Source organism: Hemicordylus capensis, chromosome 4 (genome assembly GCF_027244095.1).
Source record: "Hemicordylus capensis ecotype Gifberg chromosome 4, rHemCap1.1.pri, whole genome shotgun sequence".
NCBI lineage: Eukaryota > Metazoa > Chordata > Lepidosauria > Squamata > Cordylidae > Hemicordylus > Hemicordylus capensis.
Window position 1 is genome coordinate 170,840,399 of NC_069660.1, and position 23,212 is coordinate 170,863,610.

Consider the following 23,212-nt stretch of genomic DNA (forward strand, 5'->3'; position numbering starts at 1 on the left):
GTATTTAGCTGGGGCAAAGGTTTTATTAGGATTTCCTACAATGGGACAGCTCATGCTCCGTGCCCTATCCTCCTGCAAAGCCACACCCCAAATGTGTTGTATTAATTCCCTTGCCTTTAAAAAACCTAAGGAGATTAGTGCTGATGGAAGAAAACCACACTTCCTAGGTTTATCCTCAACTGTTTCCTCCAGCCAGACACAAACTTGTCTGACAGAATGAGGGGGGCCAGTCCGATGGCATTATAATTTAATTTCAACCAATATGTAATCATGAGTAACCAAAACAACTTTCCTTTCTTTTGTTATTGTTGTTGATGAAGGAAGATGATAACAACAACAACTACTACAACTACTACTACTACTACTACTACTACAGTTATAATATAAATCACTATTAGAGTGCAGGACACTTTAAAGAGAAATAAACAAGAAGACACATCCTAGCTCCGAGACGTTTACCAAGTTCAACATAGGGAAGTGAGAAAGAGGTGAGCAAGGGTAATGGGAGAAGAAGAAAATGTTCACTTCAGTTCCACATATTAATATTTAGGATCAAACTACAAATTATGATAATTGTATTATTAAGATATGTGCAGAAGCCTTATTCAACAAAAAGCAGACATGGTGGGTGCTTTCAGATTGGGACTGTCGGGATGGTGGCTTCACCCCTTCCCTTTGCACCATTTCCCCACCCAAAGCCATTATGTTCCTCTAGTGGTTATTTGATGCAAATAATTGCATACTTTCTACCTTGAATTCATCCTCTTTGAATATGAGTTTACACTCCTAAATCTGGATATGATTTGGACTCCCATGTGGAGCGTAGACAGCTCAGGAGCAGACCTTTTCACTGATACTGAGTTCTTTGTGTGAGAGAGGGGGCTCTCTTGTTGGCCTAGAATGCTCCCCAAAATCATGGGCTATCTTCCATCTTCTTCTTGCCTCACCAGGACAGGACCTTTTATTTTTAGAATGGGATGAACATAGGACTATTTCCTACAACCAAGTACTGAGTATCCATCTGATCCAGATTAGATCACCACAGACCACAAATCAACATCATAGGTTAGGCATTTTAAAAAGCTTTGCTTTATCTTTTTGAATTTTGTCTTCCTTTCTGTCTTCTAAACTCTTTAAAGCAATGAACACTCTCATTTCCTTAAATACATATTGTCCTTTTTGATTATTATAAGCCTCTGCCAGCAGATCATTCACACTCACCTGCCCATGCCTACCTGGAAAATGTGGTACTAAGAATACAGAGGCTTTTTTCTATGGTATTTTTATTAAAAAGACTGCTCTTAAATATTAGGGAACATTCAAAGTTCCCGAGAAAGGCTGCATCTTGGCAGCTGTGGAAGTTCATTTCATAAACTTCCATTTTGGGGTCTTTGTTCCCCACCTGAATTCAAACCATCAGCCCTCTATCATTTTCTATCCCAAAAGGATAACACAACACAGCTCTCGCTCTCTCTCTCTCTCTCTCTCTCTATCACACACACACACACACACACACACACACACACAGAGGGTATCATTGTTCAAAAACCTTACACTGATTACAATGGAATTACTCAGTACCATTCAAATAAAAATATTCTTTAGTAAAGCTGAATCAATGTGATGAACTGGATATAGTTGAGATATTTAGCATTTGACTATTTAGCACTTGAAATCAGTGGAGCAAAGTAGGGCCTCACCACACTGGCCTTACTATGACTTCCAGAAGTTCAGCTGAAGGTCAAAACTTGCAACTATAGGCACTGGACAGAACTAAGCCATTTGTGGTATTCCTGAACACATGGAGAAAATCTATGCACTGATAAATGATAAATGAGCAGGCTTATGCACTCCATCATCAGAACACGTGGACATGAGAATCACAGCAGACGGCAGGTGAGATCCTAGTCCACATTTCACACATCCAGTGCCTGACATGATGAGGAAAATTACTCAAAGTAGTCTCACTGAAATTAAAAGGAAAGCTTAGATATTTCCTAACATCTTGCTTTAATTTCAAAGTATTATTTAAGTAATCTTCCTCAACACGTGGGCCACCAAACATAGAGATATGTGAAAGTAGTTGTCCAGAATAGAAACTAAAATACATTATTCTTGTATTGAGAGATAATGGACACAACCATACATTGCTATAACATTTTTCATTTTCAATCCCATTAAAAAGATACAGAGACTGCAAAGCAGGTCCTGCTCAAAAGAAAACTCACCTTGTCAGAATTCTCCATCTCAGAATTAATTATATTTCCACCATTGGCTATCAGAGGTACATCAGATTTATTAAAAATATTCTCTGCTGTGTGAATATTGGGCGTTGGAAAGGCAATTTCATGTATCCTGGACTCAGATGATAGGCAGAGCTGGTAGGAATAAGGCAATGTCCCTTCTTCATAGTTTGGTGGGAATATCACCGCATTGTTGGAATGGGGAACAGGAGCAAAGCACTGCAGGAATTTGGGATTCCCAGACCTTCGAAGCTTCATCGTAATAGCCAGAATGACAGTCAAGAGGAATAGGAAGGAGATCAAAGCTAAGGCCAGCACCAAGTAAAACTGTAGATCAGATTGATTCTCTGAGTCGCTCGATTGGTTTTTCATTTCTGGAAGCGCTTCCTGAAAGTTCTCAGCAAACACCAGGTTGAGATTGGCAGTTGCAGATAGTGGAGGCTGCCCACCATCCTTCACTAAGATCACTAGCCTCTGCTTTGCAGCATCTCTTTCCGAAAAGGGCCGTGACGTCCTGATCTCCCCTGTATGGGCCCCAATGGCGAAGAGCCCTGGCTCTGTGGCCTGCAGCAGATGGTAAGAGAGCCAGGCATTGTGTCCGGAGTCAGCATCCACCGCCACCACCTTGGTCACCAGATAGCCCTCTTCGGCTGAGCGAGGCACCATCTCAAACAAGGCAGAGCCCTCTGCTCCTTGAGAAGGGTAAAGGATTTGAGGGCTGTTGTCATTCTGGTCCAGAATAAAGACTTCCACTACAGCCATGCTGCTGAGCGGGGCAGAGCCTCCATCTTGGGCCCTCACTTGAAGCTGAAACTCCCTGAATTGCTCATAGTCAAAGGATCGCTGGGCATACAGAGTGCCCGTCTCTGAATTAATGGAGATATATGAAGAGATGGGAAGGTCCTCAATGTTGCTGTGGAGGATGGAGTAAGTGATTCGAGCATTGCGGTCCAGATCCAGGTCTGAGGCTTTGACACTGAAAATGGAGGCTCCTGAAGGATTGTTCTCTGTCACGTAGGCAGTGTAGGAGGATTTCTCAAAGGCAGGAGGGTTATCATTGATATCTGAGATCTGTATTGAGATGATTTTGTGAGTGGAAAGAGGGGGAGTCCCTTTATCAGTGGCTGTGATTGTGATATTGTACTCTGGAGTGTTTTCTCTGTCCAGGGGCCCATCTGTAAGCAGCTTGTAAAAATTATTAGAAGTTGGTGCAATTTTGAATGGGAAATTGTTGTTTAAATGACAAGTAATTTCCCCATTATCTCCAGAATCTTTATCATTTATGTTGATAAGAGCTACCAGGGTTTCCATTGCAGAATCTTCAGATATTTGGTTGGAGAAGGAGGCAAGCATCACCTCTGGGGCATTATCATTCTCATCTATCACCTTTATTTCAACATTACAATGAGACATTAAGCCTCCTCCATCTCTTGCTTCAATAGCCACCACATATTTCTCTGTTTCCTCAAAGTCCAGAGTTTCCTTAACTTTTATTATGCCTTCTTGGGGATCCAAGGAGAATTTCCGGAGAGCACTTTCAGCAACATTGCTAAAACTGTAGTCGATCTTCCCATTGGGACCTTCGTCTCTGTCTGTGGCTTTCACCTGGACCACTGGAGAACCTTTTGGTGCATTCTCTTTCACATTAACCTTGTATATTTTTTGAGTGAAGACTGGAGGGTTATCATTGGCATCAATGACATTTATCCATATTTTGGCTGTTCCTGTTTTGGCAGGTTTCCCTCCATCCACAGCCAAAAGGATTAAGTGGAAACTATTTTCATTTTCCCGATCTAACTGTTTATTCAGCACTAATTCTGCATATTTACTTCTGTCTTCTCTCTCTCTAACTTCAAATATGAAATATGGATTTACACTCAGCTGGTAGTCCTGGAGAGTATTCACCCCAATGTCAGGATCTTCAGCTTGCCCAAGGAGAAACATGGTTCCTGGCAAAGATGATTCACTGATCTCTAGTCTGATGTCCCCATTTAAGAAATGTGGTGCATTGTCATTTATGTCCTGGATCTCTACAGTTATATGGAGTATGTCCATTGGATTTTCTGCCACAGCTTCAAAACTGATTTGGCAGAGTGCAGTTTCCCCACAGATCTCTTCTCTATCTATTCTGTCATTCACATAAAGATGTCCATCTCCTGCACTGAGAGTGAAATATTGCTTTTTGCCTAGAGAAAGTATATGCAGATTGCACTTTGCTATTTCTCCAGTGGTCAGTCTTAAATCTTTGGCAAGATTCCCCACAATGGATCCCTTTTCCATTTCCTCAGGGATTGAGTAATGAATGTGCTCAGATGCAATTAGAGAGAACAAAGACAATGATAAGAGGAGGAGAAGTACTTGCCTTCTTAATGATCTGCTTTCATCTGTGTGCTGGTGGTCCATCCCTTTTGCTGCTTTTTCTTGCTTGTTGTGGTCACTGAATAGTTTTAAATCCCCATCCGGACAGAAATACACAGAAGGGAGTATAAACAATGCCACTGATTTCTAGGAAATGTGACTATATTCTCTTTTCTCAGCAAAAGTGCTGGTGTGTCTTTATGTTCACTGTTCTTCAGATCCACAGTCTGTGACTGAGCAATCAGACTGCAGGAAGCCTCATTCAGTGGATTTCCAGCTCCTGTGTGAGAACTACGTTGGCCAACAGCGGCACTCTGAGTCTCAGATGGAGAACTGCAAGAGGGGTCTTCCTTTTAAAGTATGTAACACAGGAATTTTTTGCTGCTTTCATGCTTATCTGTACCCATTACACTGCACCCCAAATCATATGTGGTGTGTGTGTGCATTTGTGCAGAATAAGGAAAAACTCAATTTCATTTTTAAAAAACCAAGTAGAGAAAAAGCAGTACTATACATCCATCTTTCTTTTGAACCTATGGTTCTTGAGTAATTTACTGTTCCAATACATTATTAAAAGTGACCACCTTTCAGTATACCTGTTGGTTGTTCCTGATGTAACCTTCTATACTACATTGGAGAGCCAGCGTGGTAGGGGTGGTTAGAGTGCTGGACTAGGATCAGGAAGACCCAAGTTCAAATCCCCATTCAGCCATGATACTTGCTGGGTGATTCTGGGCCAGTCACTTCTCTTTCAACCTAACCTACTTCACAGGGTTGTTGTGAGGAGCAACTTAAGTATGTAGTACACCGCTCCGGGCTCCTTGGAGGAAGAGCGGGATATAAAATGTTGTTAATAATAATAATAATAATAATAATAATAATAATAATAATACAACATCAACAAATAACATTACGGTATAGTTGTTGACATGCAGAGCAAGGATGTACAAGTTCAGCGAGAGAGCAGCCTAACAGAACTTACCAATTAACTGCACTGGTGCAGTGAGGAAGCAGTAATTTTTGACACCCTCCTCTTTCCCAGGAAGCTCTCTATGCCACCCAAAATATGTTCCTGAGGATTTTGCAGCCATTGGGGACATATTTTCAGTTGGCACAGAAGACTTACGTGTGTCAAAAATTGCTACTTCCTCACTGCAGTTAATTGGGACATGCAGCAGTGTTATAGCTAGGGGAGAGGGAGTCTGTGTTAGGGAGATAATGAAGAAAATAGGGAGGGGAGGAGCTGGGGGCCCCTCAGGAGCGGGGCCCCCTGAGTTCTTTCCCATCCACTCAATTATAGCTATACCCATGGTGTACAGTTAATTGGGATTTGTAATTAATCAGTCAGTCTTTCAGAATTTGCAGTCTCACTCAGATACTATTGGTGCAAAGGGCTTTTTTGCTCCATTTTCCTCATCTGCTGTGAGGAAATCACACCCTTGAAGTAACTTAACAGGATACTTTTAGGATCTTCAGGAGACTTTCATTTCTCTAGTCCCCTTAACAATGGTAGTCAAAAAGGCTTAGACCATCAAACAAGTCCAAAATACATGGATGAAAAAATGACAGAACATTATTTCATTGGTTTATACACTCTCATGAGCATTTTACACTTTTCAGCAGCAATTTTGACTTTGCTCACAAGGATATATTCCACAGGAAGCTTCATCCAAACTGACCGACCAGTCAGTGTGCTTGTATGATAATACTAATTTGCAAATAGGTTTTTGTGAAACTGAAACTTTTCATTTGCAGATGTATATGTATGTTATCCAAGGTCTGCACGTACAAAATACGTCAATTGGTGCTCAATCATTTTATTTGTATCCCCCGTCCCCCATCACCACACCCAAGCTTTCTTTTCAAAGCATACAGTATGCTTCTCTAAAGAGGATTCGAGAATTACTATGTTAAGTCAAGAAGTTCCTCCCTAACATATTGCCGTACACACACACACACACACACACACACACACACACACACACACACGCCCCCCCGCACCCCGAGTGAATGCTTGGGAATCTCTGGGGTAACTCATGCTGGGTTTTTTTTGGTTCGTTTTTGCAGGAAATCTTGCACACTTCTTGGTAAGTTCTTTCCTTCTCTCAAGTTTAAAAGTTAAGGGAATGGAGCATGCTAAACTAAAGCATGCTATAGTTTCTTTTGAGTTACCATGATTATACTTATTTTGTTTTCAAAATCATAAATCCCATATTTCTTTTATTAAAAGCAAAGCAACTAAGACACATAAATAAAACTAATTACTATTGAAATACTAAGAAAAACTCAACAAAAATATCAAGAAAGCGTAAAGATCATCTTAGCATAAAAACCACATCAGATTTGGTTTTTATACAACAAACTAGCAGCAAAAACTCTTTACAACAGCAATTGTTGGTCAGAGAGCATCAAAGGCTTCCTGGAAATGATAAATTTTTGTTTGTTTGGTGCCTACAGGTCTACAGTATAGGGCCTGTCTCACCTCCATAGGGAGAGCATTCCATTATGTTGATGTCACCACTGAAAAGGCCCTGTTCCTAGTACATGCCTGCTGTACCTCAAATGGCAAAGGCAGTGGCAGCAGGGCCTCAGATAGCTATCAGAGTGCATGGGGAGGCATAAATGGAAGAAACTGATCCTCCAGGTAACCAAGTCTTGAGTCATTCAGGGATAAAATGAAATAAAGTAAAACTCCCAATGCTCCCAATGACAGCAGAACTGTCTAATAGTTATGTGGCTTCATTTTGCATCAACTGAAGTTTCCAGACCATTTTCAAGGGCAGCTAAACATAAAACACATTACAGTAATCAAATCTGGAGCTGACCAGGGCATGGATAAGTATGGCCAAGTCAGACTTGTCCAGGAAAAGCTGCAAGTGGCACACTAGCAAAAGGCTCTTCTAAGCAGTATTTCTAGTTAGTTTTCTGGATCAAGGCACATCCACAAATTGTGAACCTGATTCTTCAATGGGAGTGAATCAACAGGTTAAAGACCCATTCCTGCATTAGCCTATCCCACAAACAAAAGTAGTAAGTAAGTAAGTAATTTAATATTACAGTCAATGACTAGTCAACATACACATCAAAATAGACATCAAAATACAAATCAGCTTAAAACAAAACAAAATCAAAACAGTAAATCTAAATAACAGCATCAAGGGATACAAAAATCTCAATCACAGCTAATCAATTCCAACCAAAAGGAAAAGAGAAGGGTGTAGAAAGTCCAATAGATGACAACAAATGAGACGGTACCCTCAGATGCTTCCCTGTAGTATTTAATAAGCCCAAATGCATTTTGGATAAAAAAAATCCTTCATCAAGGGCACTTCCACAACTTAAGAGGAGGGCTAAAACTAACCATCCACATCATGGTAGTAAAGTGGTTATGGTGAGGCCGGCTGGTTTTAGCCCCCTTTTTCAGTTGTGAAAGTGCCCTTTAAAAGTCAACAGTGCCTATTTCAATGCCTAGAAATCAATTAAATAAAGTGCCTATTAAAGTCAACAGTGAGTCATCTGAGGGTACCCTCTCATTTTTTGTCTACCCACAAACTACTAATATCTTCACCTTATCTGGATTAAGTTTCATCCAGAAATGAAATCCTATCCAGTCATTCACAGCTGCAAAAATAGTTAAGAATTTCCACTGCCTAGGGGTGGTGCAAGATACTGTGGCAGTTGAAGCGAGGCACCAAATGCTGCCTTGCCCCACAGTGCTGATGGGGTCTGGCTCCCTTTCAAAACTGACCTTTGCAAGTGTTGACAGTAGTGCGGGGGTGGGGAGGAGGGGAAGTGGCCAGCAGCTTCCTCCTCTCCTCATACTTCTTGCAAGCTTTGCAAAGTGTGTGAAGAGAGGCTCACCTTACAAAGCTTGCAAGGGTCAGATCAGGCCCAAAGAGCTGTTCTGTCAATAGTATCTTGCCACCCTGCTGGTTCCTCAATAATCTGCCACTTGAGGCAATCATCTTGCCTCATGGAAGGGCCACCCCTGCCACTGCATCCCTAGGATCTGTTGAAAATATGAGACAGAGCTGGGTGTTATCATCATGCTGATGACTGCTCGCCCAAATCTCTGGGCAAATTTCCCAACACCATATAGATGTTATAGAGCAAAGGGGTTCAAAATGGAACCTTGTGGTACCATATTGACCAAAAAACCAAGGGGTGGAGCAGAAGTCACCTAACACGTCCTTTTGAGATCTGCTTTCCAAAAATGTGTAGAATCACCTATACTACAGTGCTTCCTTTGCTCTAATCCTTACCAGGACACCCAGAAAACTATAGTGATGGTATCAAAGGCAAAAATCAATCAGGTCACAAACTGGCTATCTATCTTTCAGAGCAAGCTTTTCATGAGGAAAACCAAAGCAGTTTCAGTCCTCACCTCAAATCAGGTCAAATAAAAAATTGAAAAGAATCTAGATAATTTGTATCATGCAGAAACATCTGGAGCTGGGATGTCACTATAAATTTGAACACTTGCCCCCCAAAACAGAATGTAAGAAACTGGATGATATTACAGTTGGAAGGGTCCATATATTGCTTCTTCAACAAGGAACACATGGCTGTCTCTATTAATACTGATGGTACATGGCCCTCTCTTACAGCAGCATTTAAGGAAGTATTTATTGGTCTGAAGACTTGCGGTAAGGTAGCTCAAGGAAGGAGAATTACATTTACCAAATGGAGAACTTTCACTTGCTTTAAATGGTACTGCAAATGCAAATAAATAAGCAACATATCCACATCCAATTTGTCAGTGAAAGAATCTCAATATTAATTGCTCTGAATTTTAGAAAGGTCCTTAAATATCCCTATACTGGGATGTTGAAATTTGTTCTCTAATTCACTTTACCTTTTCAGGCATGAAGGTGGGGCGGGCGGGGAAAGATCAGGATTAAATTAACCTCCCCCGCCACACACACATACCAGAAAATATGGGGGTGGGGGAGAGACCCTAGATGTACAGTAGTTCTATATGAACTGAAAATAAGAAAAATTCTCCTAGGCATGTATGATTTCCCAGGGTAGAAAGCGAGACCATTGAAATATATGATTCTGCCATTAGCATTCTGTAGAAGTGTGAGTGAAGAACTATAATATCCATGTGACTTCTTTGACCACCTAGATAAGTTCTACTAGAATACTACTAAATTTCTTATGATGCATTTCTGGCTCTGCAGGATGGTGGCATAGTTTGCTTATGTGAGTTTTGTTTAGCAGTAGTCTTTTACAGTACATTGCATTTGGAGGTTTCCCATGAGTTTCCCCAGATGGGGACTTTACTTTGGGAGAGTGGGCATGTGTTATCGGCCAGATTTACCCCCAAGTCTATGTGATATATCAAAGAGTGTCCCATACATGGTTCAGGTTTTTCCCTGCATACTGGAGCTTAGCCTGATTTATGCCCAGGGTTTAAAAAATCCACTTTTTGTGTCGGTTTTTTGGGGGTTGGTTAAGATTTGCTCTAGGATACCCCTCTCCTGCGTTTAAGCCCGCTGTCTGGGAATGTTCCAGATTAGAGAAGCAGAGCCAGGAAAGATTGTAGCCCCGCAAGTGATAACAGTGGCCCCACTGGTCTTGTTCTCAGTATAATACATAGTTTCCTATACGGCCATATGGGACGTAAATTCACAGCATACACAAAAGCAGCGCTTGTATATTTGGGGAAGCCATTAAATTTAATAATACTATTGAGACCCAGGCATAATGATGCACGCAAGGAGAGACAAAGAAAATTGGAATTCAGATATCAGAATTATATCTGCATCTCACTGACTGACATCAGATTGAAGAGAGTCTCACGATCAGCAAAAAGCGGGCTAAGAGAATCTAGCCCACTTTTTGTCGATCGTGTGCTGCAACGGGAGCTCCGCGGCTCCAGGCAGCAAATCTCCAAAGTACCCTTCCCCTTAGCCGAGGTTAACGGAGCGAGCGCCAGGAGGCTGAAACAAGCCTCCCGGCCCTGGGGGCATCGTGTGGGGCATCCTGGAACTTCCTGGAACTTCTGTGGGCCGTGCAGCCCCTGATCCCCTATCCGATGGCTCAGGGCTGCCTGAATGATCGTCTGTGGAGAAAGCGGGCTAAGCCCGCTCTCCCTGCAAACTCGTGCTCGGCGAGTCTCACTGATTGTGAGACTCACCTCAGTGACTGCATCTCATTGATGGTACCATATAAAAACATAAGGAAATCAGAATCACATTACTATTACATAAAAGCTGTTTAAACTTCACGATGCAGTCACCACAACAGTTCAGCTTGTCTGCAACAGCACTACATGTACAAAAGAAGCTGGGAAATCAGAGCATCAGACATTTAAAAACTATCCCAACCACCAAGGACTAACTGTATTTTAGCGGGGGGTGGGGGGGGAACATAACATAAAATGTGTATGATTTCCAGAATTAAAGCTAATATTTCTTTCTAAGCTGGAGGAAACGTTTTACAGGGGTTCAATACAAACACCTTTCAAAAGAAAGCTTACCTCTGCAACATTCTCATTTTGAGAATGTAACTGGTTTCCTCCACTGTCTGCAAAAGAGACACCAGATTTGTCACCACAAAGAATATTGTCTGCAATCTGTATACCGGGAGTAAGGAAGGCAAACTCATTTTTCCTTGACTCTGAGGAAAGACAGAGTTGGTAGGAATAAGGCAAAGTCCCATCTTCAAAATTAGGTGGAAATATGGCACCAGATTTGGCATGAGGAACAGGACCAAAGCACTGAAGAAATCTGGGGTTCCCTGACCGTCGGAGCTTCATTGTGATAGCCAGAATGACAGTCAAGAGGAATAAGAACGAGATCAAAGCTAACGCCAGCACCAAGTAGAATTGTAGGTCAGACTGAAACTCCAAGTCCCCGCTTTGGTTTTTCATTTCTGGAAGGGCCTCCTGAAAGTTCTCAGCAAACACCAGGTTCAGAGTAACTGTGGCTGAGAGAGGAGGCTGCCCATTATCCTTCACCACAATGACTAGTTTCTGTTTCACAGCATCTTTTTCCACAAAGGATCTCGCTGTCCTGATCTCCCCACTATGAGATCCAACAGAGAAGAGTTCTGGCTCAGTGGCTTGAATCAGATGGTAGGAGAGCCAGGCATTGTGTCCAGAATCTGCATCCATGGCCACCACTTTTGTTACTAGATAACCTGCTTCGGCTGAACGAGGCACCATCTCGAACAAAGCTGATCCCTTGGCTTCTTGTGAAGGGGCCAGGATCCGAGGGCTGTTATCATTCCGATCCAGAATAAACACCCTCACGGTGATGTTGCTGCTGAGAGGGGGAGACCCCCCATCTTGCGCCTTCACTTGCAGCTGAAATTCTCTAAATTGTTCATAGTCAAAGGATCGCTGGGCATAGATGGTACCAGTCTCAGAATTAATGGAGATATAACAAGAGATGGGGAGTTCTTCAATATTGCTGTGGAGTATGGAGTATGTGATCCGTGCATTTTGTCCCATATCTGGATCAGAGGCTTTGACACTGAAAATTGAGGCACCAGAAGGGTTGTTTTCTGGCACATAGATGCTGTAGGAAGATTTATCAAAAGCAGGGGAATTGTCATTGATATCAGAGATATGTAAGGAGATAGATTTCAGTGTGGAAAGAGAGGGAATCCCTGTGTCTGTTGCTATGAATGTAATATTATACTCAGAAGTACTTTCTCTATCCAGAGGACAATCTGTCTGAAGCTTGTAGTAATTATTGGATGACGGAATAATTTTGAAGGGTAAATCATTTTGTAAATAACAAGTTACCTTTCCATTATCACCAGTATCTTTGTCTTTTACAATGATCAGAGCAATAACTGTTCCAGATGGAGAATCTTCAGGAACTGGGCTGAACATGGAGGCTAAAATCACCTCTGGGGCATTATCATTTTCATCAATAACACTTATTTCAGTTTTACAGTGTGTTTCCATTCCTCCACCATCTCTTGCTGCAACTGTCATTGCATATTCTATTGTTTCCTCAAAGTCCAACAATCCCAGAAGAGATATTGTGCCATTGTTTGGATCCAGCCTGAATTTCTGTTGGGAATTTACTGGTATGTTGCTGAAATGGTATTTAATTTGGGCATTTGTACCTTCATCCCTGTCAGAGGCCATAACCTGGAGAACAAGGGACCCAACAGGAGCATTTTCCCTTAAATTGACCTTGTAGACCTCTTGAGTGAAAATGGGTGGGTTGTCATTGGCATCAGTGACATTAATCCATATATGTGCAGTCCCAGTTTTTCGGGGTTCACCCCCATCCAGGGCTGTAAGGATCAAGTGTATGATCTGTTCACTTTCTCGATCAAGTTGTTTCTGAAGTACTAAATCTGCAAATTTATTTCCATCCTGACTCTCCTTAACATCCAGAGTGAAGTATTGATTGGAGCTAAGATGGTAATTCTGGAGAGAATTCAGCCCAGTATCAGGATCTTCAGCTTTTCCAAGGAGGAATCTGGTTCCTGGTAAGGTGGATTCAATGATATCTAAAGTAATATTTCTAGCTGAAAAATGTGGTGGATTATCATTAATGTCCTGAATTGCTATAGTTACATGGAAAATATTCAGAGGGTTTTCCACCACCACCTCCAAATTAACAAAGCACAATGGAGTTGTGCGACATATCCCCTCTCTATCTATCCTGTCATTCACAAAGAGGTTTCCATTTTCTGCACTGATAGTGAAATATTGGAATTTATTCACAGAGGCAGCATGCAGATTTCGCTTTGCTAGTTCCCTAGCATTCAGTCCCAAATCCTTAGCAAGATTTCCCACCACAGAACCCTTTGCCATCTCCTCGGGAATTGAATAACGAATGTGCTCTGCAGAAGCCCAGCAGGAGCAAGACAATAGTAAGAGAAGCAGTACTTGCCTTCTGTGTTCCCAGCCATTCTCCTTTTGCCTTCTCTCCATGTGGATCTTTTCAAGTTAGCAGCCCCCTTTATCAAGTTAGATCAAATTTTCCTCAGAAATCTCAATAATAAAAAATTAACAGAACATGGCAGTTTAGTTTAGTTTTGTGTTTTCAGCAGTATTGCTCTGTCCTTGCTTTCTGTTCTTTGTCCGTTCTCTACAGCGCTGAGGATGCAATCACCCTGAAAGGAGCATCAGTGGATTTCCATCTCTCTTTGGCTACCACACTGGCTAACAGTGACACTCTGAGGCTCAAATGAGAAATGCAAGTGATTCTTTCAGTTATGATTATGAATAGTTTGATGTGGCTGTGTGTTGTTGTAAGTAATCAAATGTGTTAAGAAAATTAATGATTTAACAGCATCCTTTCCCAAAGAGTTGGTTCATGCTCTGATGTTGTGTTTCTGAATATACTGTATTTTGTCCTTTTGTTTCTTAAATACTGCTTCATTTCTTTGCAGATTTCTTCATTCGTGGACAGTGCTTTTATTAATATGCTTGTGATATCAGGGGGGAAATGCTACCCAACACAGAATCCTGAGCTTCATAAAGAGGAGATCAGGATCCTAACATGGCCATTGTACATTTTCTTTAAAGTTTCCCTGGCTAGAACATAGGAACATAGGAAACTGCCATATACTGAGTTAGACCATTGGTCTATCTAGCTCAGTATTGTCTTCACAGACTGGCAGCGGCTTCTCCAAGGTTGCAAGCCGGAATCTCTCTCATCAACCCTATCTTGGAGAAGCCAGGGAGGAAACTTGAAACCTTCTGCTCTTCCCAAAGCGGCTTCATCCCCTGAGGGGAATATCTTGAAGTGCTCACACATCAAGTCTCCCATTCATATGCAACCAGGGCAGACCCTGCTTAGCTATGGGGACAAGTCATGCTTGCTACCACAAGACCAGCTCTCCTCTCCCAGGGCATTATTACTTACATTTTTTATTCCCACTGAAATTCAAAACAAACTTCAGTGTATACTCAGTTGCACTCTTAAAACTGATGAGACAATATTTACCAAATCGCAGATATCCTATTTTCTTTCTTTCTGAAGTGTATAAATAGTTCTAGAAGAAACTTACAAGTCTTACCATCGGAGACTCCCTAGTATCTAGATTGCTGTTTGCAGCTATTTTTTGTTTGTTTGCATGCATGCATGGAGTCATGTGCAGTCTAGAGTAGTACAGCTCCAACAGAAGTTTAACATCTCCGTAAGAACTAGACCAGAACTAGGCCTGATGATGTATTTCTTGTCTAGGCACATTCAGCAACCCAGACTGCTTCCACTCTAGCTACTTTCTCCCAAATGAACATTATGTGTTCAGTTAGCTTGTATAAAATATCCAGGTTACGTTACTGCCAAACGGTTACATTCCAGAATTTTCTGTGTTTCCCTCCACCTCATCTTTTTGTTTCCCTCCCCTGTATCCACTTCTGCTTCATGGGGTTCCCTGCCTGATCTGCCAGCCTAGCAGCTGCAGTTATGCCAGGGTTGCTGCCGCCTCATGGTTCTGCTGAGCTTGATCATCATCAGATAACAGGGTTGTTACATGGCAATGCATGCAGCTGTGAGATGGGGGAGAAGGAGGGAGACTGGGACTGTGGAGTGAGGAGGGAAAGAGTTTCCTGGCATGCTCTGTGCACTACAGGGAGGGGCTGTTGGATGAGGGGTTGAGAGGGAAATTGGTGGTGCACTCTGAGTACCACAGGGATGGGTTGGGGGCACAGCTGCTGGCAGAGCCTGGGGAGGGACTGACCAGATCCTGCAACGGGGAGTTCATGGAGGCAAAAGGTGGTGGGGTTTCAGCTGCTATGATAAAAAGCAAAAGGGTATGAAGTGGAAGTTCCCCTTGTTCCACAACGTTTGATCCCCAGCCCATTAGGCTCCAAGACGACCAAGAGCTCCTGCTGTCAGGACTTGTTAGAGGCAGTGACGGACAGAGCAAGGTTCACCCCTCATTTCGTTTAAACAGCCTAACAACAACAACAACAACAATCATTCTGTTCCTGTGCTGCTTAACAGAGTGATTGCAGTGATAAAATACAAAATTAAAACAATTAAGAAACGGCTCAGTTAAGATTAATTAAGGGGCTTAATTCAATAATGGCAATCCGAGAATCCTTTCCAGGGGGCAGGTCCTCTTGCACCATATTAGACTTTCTTCTGAGTAGATATTCTTAGCATCTCATTTTAAAGGTGTAATCCTAAGTCAATCATGTGCACCTACTTTTGCCTTTAGCATGGGGACGGGCATTCTGGGACTGTATGTACGATAGCACTATATTACAAGCTGTGTGGAGCCACAAATTAAACTCTGCTTCCAACTGATTGTGTAAAGAGAAGTGTCTCAGCAGCACTGAAGGGCCTTAGGATGGAAGCCTTGAGGAAACAGCTCCATGTGTAGGCTTAACATGAATTTTCATTGTGGTAATAGCTCCATGTGTGGGTCCATGTAAATGGATGTAAAGGTAAAGTATAGTGTGCTGTTGAGTCGATGCCGGCTCCTGGCGACCACAGAGCCCTGTGGTTTTCTTTGGTAGAATACAGGAGGGGTTGACCATTGCCATCTCCCTTGCAGTATGAGATGATGCCTTTCAGCATCTTCCTTTATCACTGCTGCCCGATATAGTTGTTTCCCATAGTCTGGGAAACATACCAGCAGGAATTCGAACTGGCAACCTCTGGCTTGCTAGTCAAGTCATTTCCCCACTACACCATTAGGTGGCTATACTTAGAACTCAAATGGATGTGCCCATTGCCACCACCCATTCGCTGAATGACAAGAGGAAGAAGAAGTGACAGGGGGTTATACTGTCAGTTCTGTAACACTGACAAGTATCTCAGAGAGAAGAGTGTTCACCATTCTCTTTACTTCAGCTGCTGTGGATGGAATAAAGGTATGAGGTCCACTGTCTTAGAAAGAGACTGGAGTGAGCTTGGCTCACTGATTCCCTTTGGGCTCAGTCCATCAAGGACACAAGATAGTCATGGAAGCATTACAAGGAATCTGATTTTCTAACCTTCTTCTTCAGCTGGCCATGAATGAATTTTTAGTCAATTAAAGATAAGTCCTCATATAAGTGTATATATACACTTTTAAAAATGAGATCATTCTCATGACAAGTTTGGGGTAGGTGGGGGCAGGGTGAGGCAGGCTCCTACCTGCCGCCTCGCAGACGACTGGAGGCTCTTCCTTGCTCTGCTGATTGTGGACCCAGATGACCAGCGCAGCAGTGATTAGCAGAGCTGGGGTCCAGAGGAGGAAGTTCTTTGGTATCTCACGATGCGGTATCCAACACTGGGAGAGTTCTGTGCTCCTGGCACCCCTTCTGCCCGGCTCTATGGAAGCTTGGGTTGCTGGCAGGCTGAGCTTCCACACAGACTTGGAGGTGAGGAAGGAGGGGGAAGGCACATCCTCCTACCTCACCTTTAGCCCGCCCAGGTACAAAACCCGGGCTGCCTGGTGAAGGAGCACCGGGATCACGACCAATCCCAGTGGTTCTCATGACCAGCCCTACCCGGACTAGCACTGCCCTACCCAAGTAGGGCTGGTCATGAGAACAACCTCAGTGTATTGCAGGTTTGAATGGTGTATCTGTTATTCATAAGCGATACACAATGGGAGATGTATGAACAAGAAAAGTATATGACCAAAACGAGCACTATACATTTTTCAGTTGGAAGATCAATACAGAACTACAAAAACCACAGAGGAAGAAGGGCCCCAGCATTTTGTCCAATCCACCACTTGTCACAAAACAGGAACATTCTCTCACTAACCTTGCTATGTTCCTTACAACCATGGAGAAAAGGAGAAATGGAGAAAAGGTAGATTGTGGAAAGGTACCTGAGGAGCAAACAAGTTTCAGAAGACCAAAGCCAGAGAAATAAGCTACATGTTGCAAGGGAAGGCACACGCTCCCAGAGTCTCTAACCAATTTGGACGTGGAATTTTCCCCTCCCTTTCAAATGAAAGAACTCAAGTCAGTTGTTAACCATGAGTACAGCCCATCATTTTAATCATACCAAAGCAAAACATATTGGCTATCATCCAAAACAGAGTTAGGGTGCTTAAATTGATTCCAGTGGGCATAAACATGCCTAATTCTACTAGATTATGGTCAGGGGTTGCAATTCTCACTACTGTTTTCTTTGAGTAGTCCCTCCCTGAAGAGCTAAAGAAAGGACAAAATTAACCAAAGTAATATCCTGGTTTGTTCACTTCTGGAACATAGAGGGCTGAAAAATAAAAATGGGAAGATGTGCTTCATTGATTAAGACTACTGAGTTGAACAGACAATTTAAAAACATGAATCTGTTAAAACACAATCACTAGGAACATGCAAGCACCCTCTGGCTCAATCTGAAATAAACTGGGCTTTTCCAGGATTCTTTGGAGCATTATGTACGAAACCTTTAAAAGATTATTAAGGTGATGTTCCTCCTTTTCTGCTAGTTTTCCCCCTTCTCCAGACATAAAGAAGATCCTTACTTTGGGGAACGGGGATAGTGCAACAGGCAGCAGAGAATTCCTATCAACAGGGTAGCCCCCAATGTCTACCTCCTTGACTTTCAAATGAAGTTTGAAATCTTGCTTCCTGTTGGGGATCATGGGGCTTGACTATAAGCCTCTACTTTCAGCAGGAAATGATGTTCCATGTATCATTCTCAGGAGTGTCCAGCCCCTGTGTGGGACTTCGGTCAATGGGAACCCTTTCCTGCTTGCTACCCCTCCTGCTTCTCCAAGTTGGGCCTTCTTTTTGGGGAGAGAGGAGTGGCGTATAACTGGCAGGGAGACCATGGTGGTGTTCACATTCTGGCCTCCCTTCTGCACACACTTGCCTCATCCCTAATAGTTCCACCTCTAATACTTCCAAACCCGTCTTCTAATTTCTAACCGACAGTGGTTAACATCCAGTCCACAGCCATCAGGTCTTATGTCAAAAGCCTCCCTTAACCAAAAGGCTTCTTGTTCTCTGTTGCTGCTGCTGCTGCTGCTGCTGCTGATCACAACAAAGAAAACAACAACAAGAAAAACAACAGGAAGCACTATCAGTTTGCGTGTTTTACAGAGTAAAACCAAAGATGACATGCCTGCTCTGAGGAGGTTACAGAATTCATTTCATTTCATTTCATTTATTCAATTTCTATACCGCCCTTCCAAAAATGGCTCAGGGCAGTTTACACAGAGAAATAATAAATACATAAGATGGGTCCCTGTCCCCAAAGGGCTCACAGTCTAAAAAGAAACAATCTAGACACCAGCAACAGTCACTGGAAGTACTGTGCTGGGGGTGGATAGGGAATTCACCATGGGGGAAGGCAACAGATGGAAGGGAGAAAGGATGGAAAGCAAGGGTTAAAGGGGAAGAACAGATATACAGTTCTGTTTCTCTGATAATCCCTGCTAACTGAGTCAAGAGACACCTTTTAAAGTGGCGATTCTCTTATATTTAGCAGGGGGAGAGCAAATGGCCCTATCCAACCCCAGCACAGCATCCTTACAGTGGCTGTTGCTGGTATTTGCCTTATGATTCTTTTTAGACTGTAAGCCCTTTGGGGACAGGGGGCCATCTTATTTATGTATTATTTATTTTTCTATGTAAAATGTAAGTCGATTTGACTTTGGCTGAAGAGGCATATATAAATATTCATAGTAGTAGTAGTAGAAGTAGTTCTATTACACTTACTGAGGCTTAGGACCAAACTACAATTTATGATGATTGTGTTATTAAGCAACTGACTGTGCTGAAGCCTGACAGTGTCCTTTCTTTAACAAAAAACAGCCATTGGGCATCGTGGGGATGGTCCAGAATGGGAGTGTGAGGAGAAGGCTTCCTCCTTTTCCAATGCAAGCATAAGTTTTTCCATCAAACTTCCTTGTATCAAACTAGTACAGATGTCTACTGCAGAACTACATGTACAAAAAAGCTTGAAAATAAGTAATGTATCAGTAATTTAGCAATTATGTCAAGCACAAAAGAAGGAACACACTTCATGAGAGTGATAATATATGGCCAATCTACAATGTCTTTGAATTACAATATTAAAGCTAGTATTTCTGTTTAGGTTGTGGTAAATGTTTTTGAGGTTTCAAGAGTAAATAATTCTTGAAAAGAAAGCTTACCTCTTCAGCATTCTCATTCTGAGAATGTAACTGGTTTTCTCCAATGCCTGTGAAAGGCACTCCAGATTTGTCACAAAGAATATTTTCTGCAATCTGAATATTGGGTGCCATGAAAGTAAGCTCATTCTTCCTTGATTCTGAGGAGAGACAAAGCTGGTAGGAATAAGGCAAAGTCCCATCTTCAAAATTGGGTGGGAATATGGTGCCAGTCTTGGCATGGGGAACAGGACCAAAACACTGTAGGAATCTGGGGTTCCCTGATCGTCGAAGCTTCATCATAACAGCTAGAATCACAGTCAAAAGAAATAAGAAAGAGATAAAAGCTAAGGCCATCACCAAGTAGAACTGTAGATCAGACTGATATTCTGAGTCACTGGATGGGTTTTTCATTTCCGGAAGGGCCTCCTGAAAGTTCTCAGCAAACACCAGGTTCAGGGTAACTGTGGCTGAGAGAGGAGGCTGCCCATTATCCTTCACCACAATGACTAGTTTCTGTTTCACAGCATCTTTTTCCACAAAGGATCTCGCTGTCCTAATCTCCCCAGTATGAGATCCAACAGAAAAGAGCCCTGGCTCAGTGGCTTGAATCAGATGGTAGGAGAGCCAGGCGTTGTGTCCAGAATCTGCATCCACGGCCACCACTTTTGTTACTAGATAACCTGCATCAGCTGAACGAGGCACCATCTCGAACAAAGCTGATCCCTTGGCTTCTTGTGAAGGGGCCAGGATCCGAGGGCTGTTATCATTCCGATCTAGAATAAACACCCTCATTGTGACATTGCTGCTGAGAGGGGGAGACCCCCCATCCTGGGCCTTCACTTGCAGCTGAAACTCTCTGAATTGTTCATAGTCAAAGGATCGCTGGGCATAGATGACACCAGTCTCAGAGTTAATAGAAATGTATGAAGAGATGGGAAGTTCCTCAATGTTGCTATGGAGTATGGAGTATGTGATCCGTGCATTTTGGCCAACATCTGGATCAAAGGCTTTAAAACTGAAAATGGAGGCACCAGAAGGGTTGTTTTCTGGAACATAGATGCTATAGAAAGATTTCTCAAAAGAAGGGAAATTGTCATTGATGTCAGAAATCTGTAGTGAGATGGTTTTGTGTGTGGAGAGAGGTGGAATTCCTTTGTCAGTTGTTGTGATGGTAATATTATACTCAGAAGTTATTTCTCTGTCCAGAGTGCTATCTGTCTGCAGCTTGTAGTAATTATTAGATGAGGGAAGAATCCTGAATGGCAAATTACTTGGTATATTGCATGCAAACTTTCCATTATCTCCAGTATCTTCATCATTTACATTAATGAGAGCAATAACTGTTCCAGATGGAGAATCTTCAGGAACTGGACTGAACATGGAGGCTATGGTCACCTCTGGGGCATTATCATTTTCATCAATAACATTTATTTCAACTTTGCAGTATGTAACTGATCCACCTCCATCTTTTGCTGCAACTGTTATAATATATTCCTTCTTATTCTCATAGTCCAATGGCCCCTTAAGTAAGATTCTGCCATTTTTTTGATCTAGGCCGAATTTTTCATGGCCATTTATAGGTACGTTGCTAAAATAATACCTGATTTGGGCATATGGACCTTCATCCCTGTCAGAGGCCACAACCTGGAGAACAAGGGACCCAACAGGAGTATTTTCCCTTAAATTGACCTTGTAGACCTCTTGAGTGAAAATGGGCAGATTGTCATTGGCATCAATGACATGAATCCATATGTGGGCAGTCCCAGTTTTTCGGGGTTCACCCCCATCCAGGGCTGTAAGGATCAAGTGTATGATCTGTTCACTTTCTCGATCAAGTGGTTTCTGAAGTACTAAATCTGCAAATTTATTTCCATCCTGACTCTCTTTAACATCCAGAGTGAAGTACTGATTGGAGCTAAGCTGGTAATTCTGGAGAGAATTCAGCCCAGTATCAGGATCTTCTGCTTTTCCAAGGAGGAATCTGGTTCCTGGTAAGGTAGATTCAATTATTTCTAATGTAATATTTCCAGCTGAAAAATGTGGTGCATTATCATTAATGTCCTGAATTGCTATAGTAACATGGAAGATATTCAGAGGGTTTTCCACTACCACCTCTAAATTAACAAGGCACAGTGGAGTTGTGTGGCATATCCCCTCTCTATCTATCCTGTCATTCACAAAGAGGTTTCCATTTTCTGCACTGATACTGAAATACTGGAATTTATTCACAGAGGCAGCATGCAGATTTCGCTTTGCTAGTTCTCTAGCATTCAGTCCCAAATCCTTAGCAAGATTTCCCACCACAGAACCCTTTGCCATCTCCTCAGGAACTGAATAACGAATGTGCTCTGCAGAAGTCCAGCAGGAGCAAGACAATAGTAAGAGAAGCAGTACTTGCCTTCCGTGTGCCCAGCCATTCTCCTTTTGCCTTCTCTCCATCTGGATCCCTGACAAACTGGCAGTCCCCTTTATCAGAGCAGAACAGAGCAGAGCAGATAAAAATCTCCTCAGAAATCTCAGTAATGAAAAATTAACTGCTGTTCTGTTTATTTTTTTTTTTACAGAACATGGCAGTTTTCTTTTCCTTTTTTCAGCAAGTTTGCTCCGTCCTTGCTTTCTGTTCTTTGTCCGTTCTGTACCGCACTGAAGATGCAATCACCCTGTAAGGAGCATCAGTGGATTTCCATCTCCCTGGCTACCATGTTGGCTAACAGTGACACTCTGAGGCTCAAAAGAGAAATGCAAGTGATTCTTTCATTTAAGATTATGAATAGTTTGATGTGGTTGTATGCTGTCGTGTGTAATCAAATGTGTTAAGAAAATAAATGATTTAACATCAGTTTTTCAGAGTTGGTTCATTATTTTTTCTATTATTATTTTATAATTCTGAGTTATTGCTTCAATTATTTTGAAGATTATTTTATCTATTGAAAGGACTTTTAATAAAATGACTGTGATGTCTAGGTGGGAAAAGTACCCAGAAGCAGAATATTGACCTGCAGAGTGAGGAAATTAGAATCCTAGCATTTCATCCCACATTGCATTTAAGCATCCTGGAGCATGGAGCAATGTCACTTATACCTTTGATTTCCACTGTAATCCAAATGAGCTTCAGTATATCCTCAGTTATACGTTTTAAACAGGTCATTTTTACCAGCTAAAGTTCTCCTTTTTATTTCATTCTGTAGTGGATAATAGTTCTATAGCAAATTTGCAGGTCTTCTTATCTGCCTATCATATAGATTGCTGTGTGCAGCTATTTTCTTTTTGTTTTTATTTGGAGGATCATTTGGTCATGTGAGCCCCTACTGTGCAGTCTGCAGTGGTACAGCCCCAACACAGGCTTACTTTTGTAATGAGAACTGAACTACTGTTTGCCTAGCAATGCTTTTCTTGTCTGGGCACATTCAGCAACCCACGATGCTTCCACAATAGTTCCACATGTTCCAACTTCAATTCATACTATTTGAACATTATCAACTAGCTCTGTTCCTGAATAGTATTTCCAAAGAAGTCAATGCTTTGTACTGTTGTATTTATATGTTCCTAACACTACCCAATGGCACCTAATGGTGTAGCGGGGAAGTAACTTGCCTAGG

The 23,212-nt window shown here is 42.2% G+C and overlaps 1 long non-coding RNA gene across 1 annotated transcript; it reads left to right on the plus strand.

Annotated features, from left to right (window-relative positions):
* The first annotated feature begins 20,369 nt into the window (after window positions 1-20,369).
* On the plus strand, window positions 20,370-22,452 carry LOC128322888 (uncharacterized). Its single transcript, XR_008306050.1, has 3 exons — window positions 20,370-20,534; window positions 21,510-21,604; window positions 22,178-22,452. It is a non-coding gene; the product is annotated as an uncharacterized LOC128322888 (long non-coding RNA).
* The last annotated feature ends 760 nt before the right edge of the window (window positions 22,453-23,212 follow it).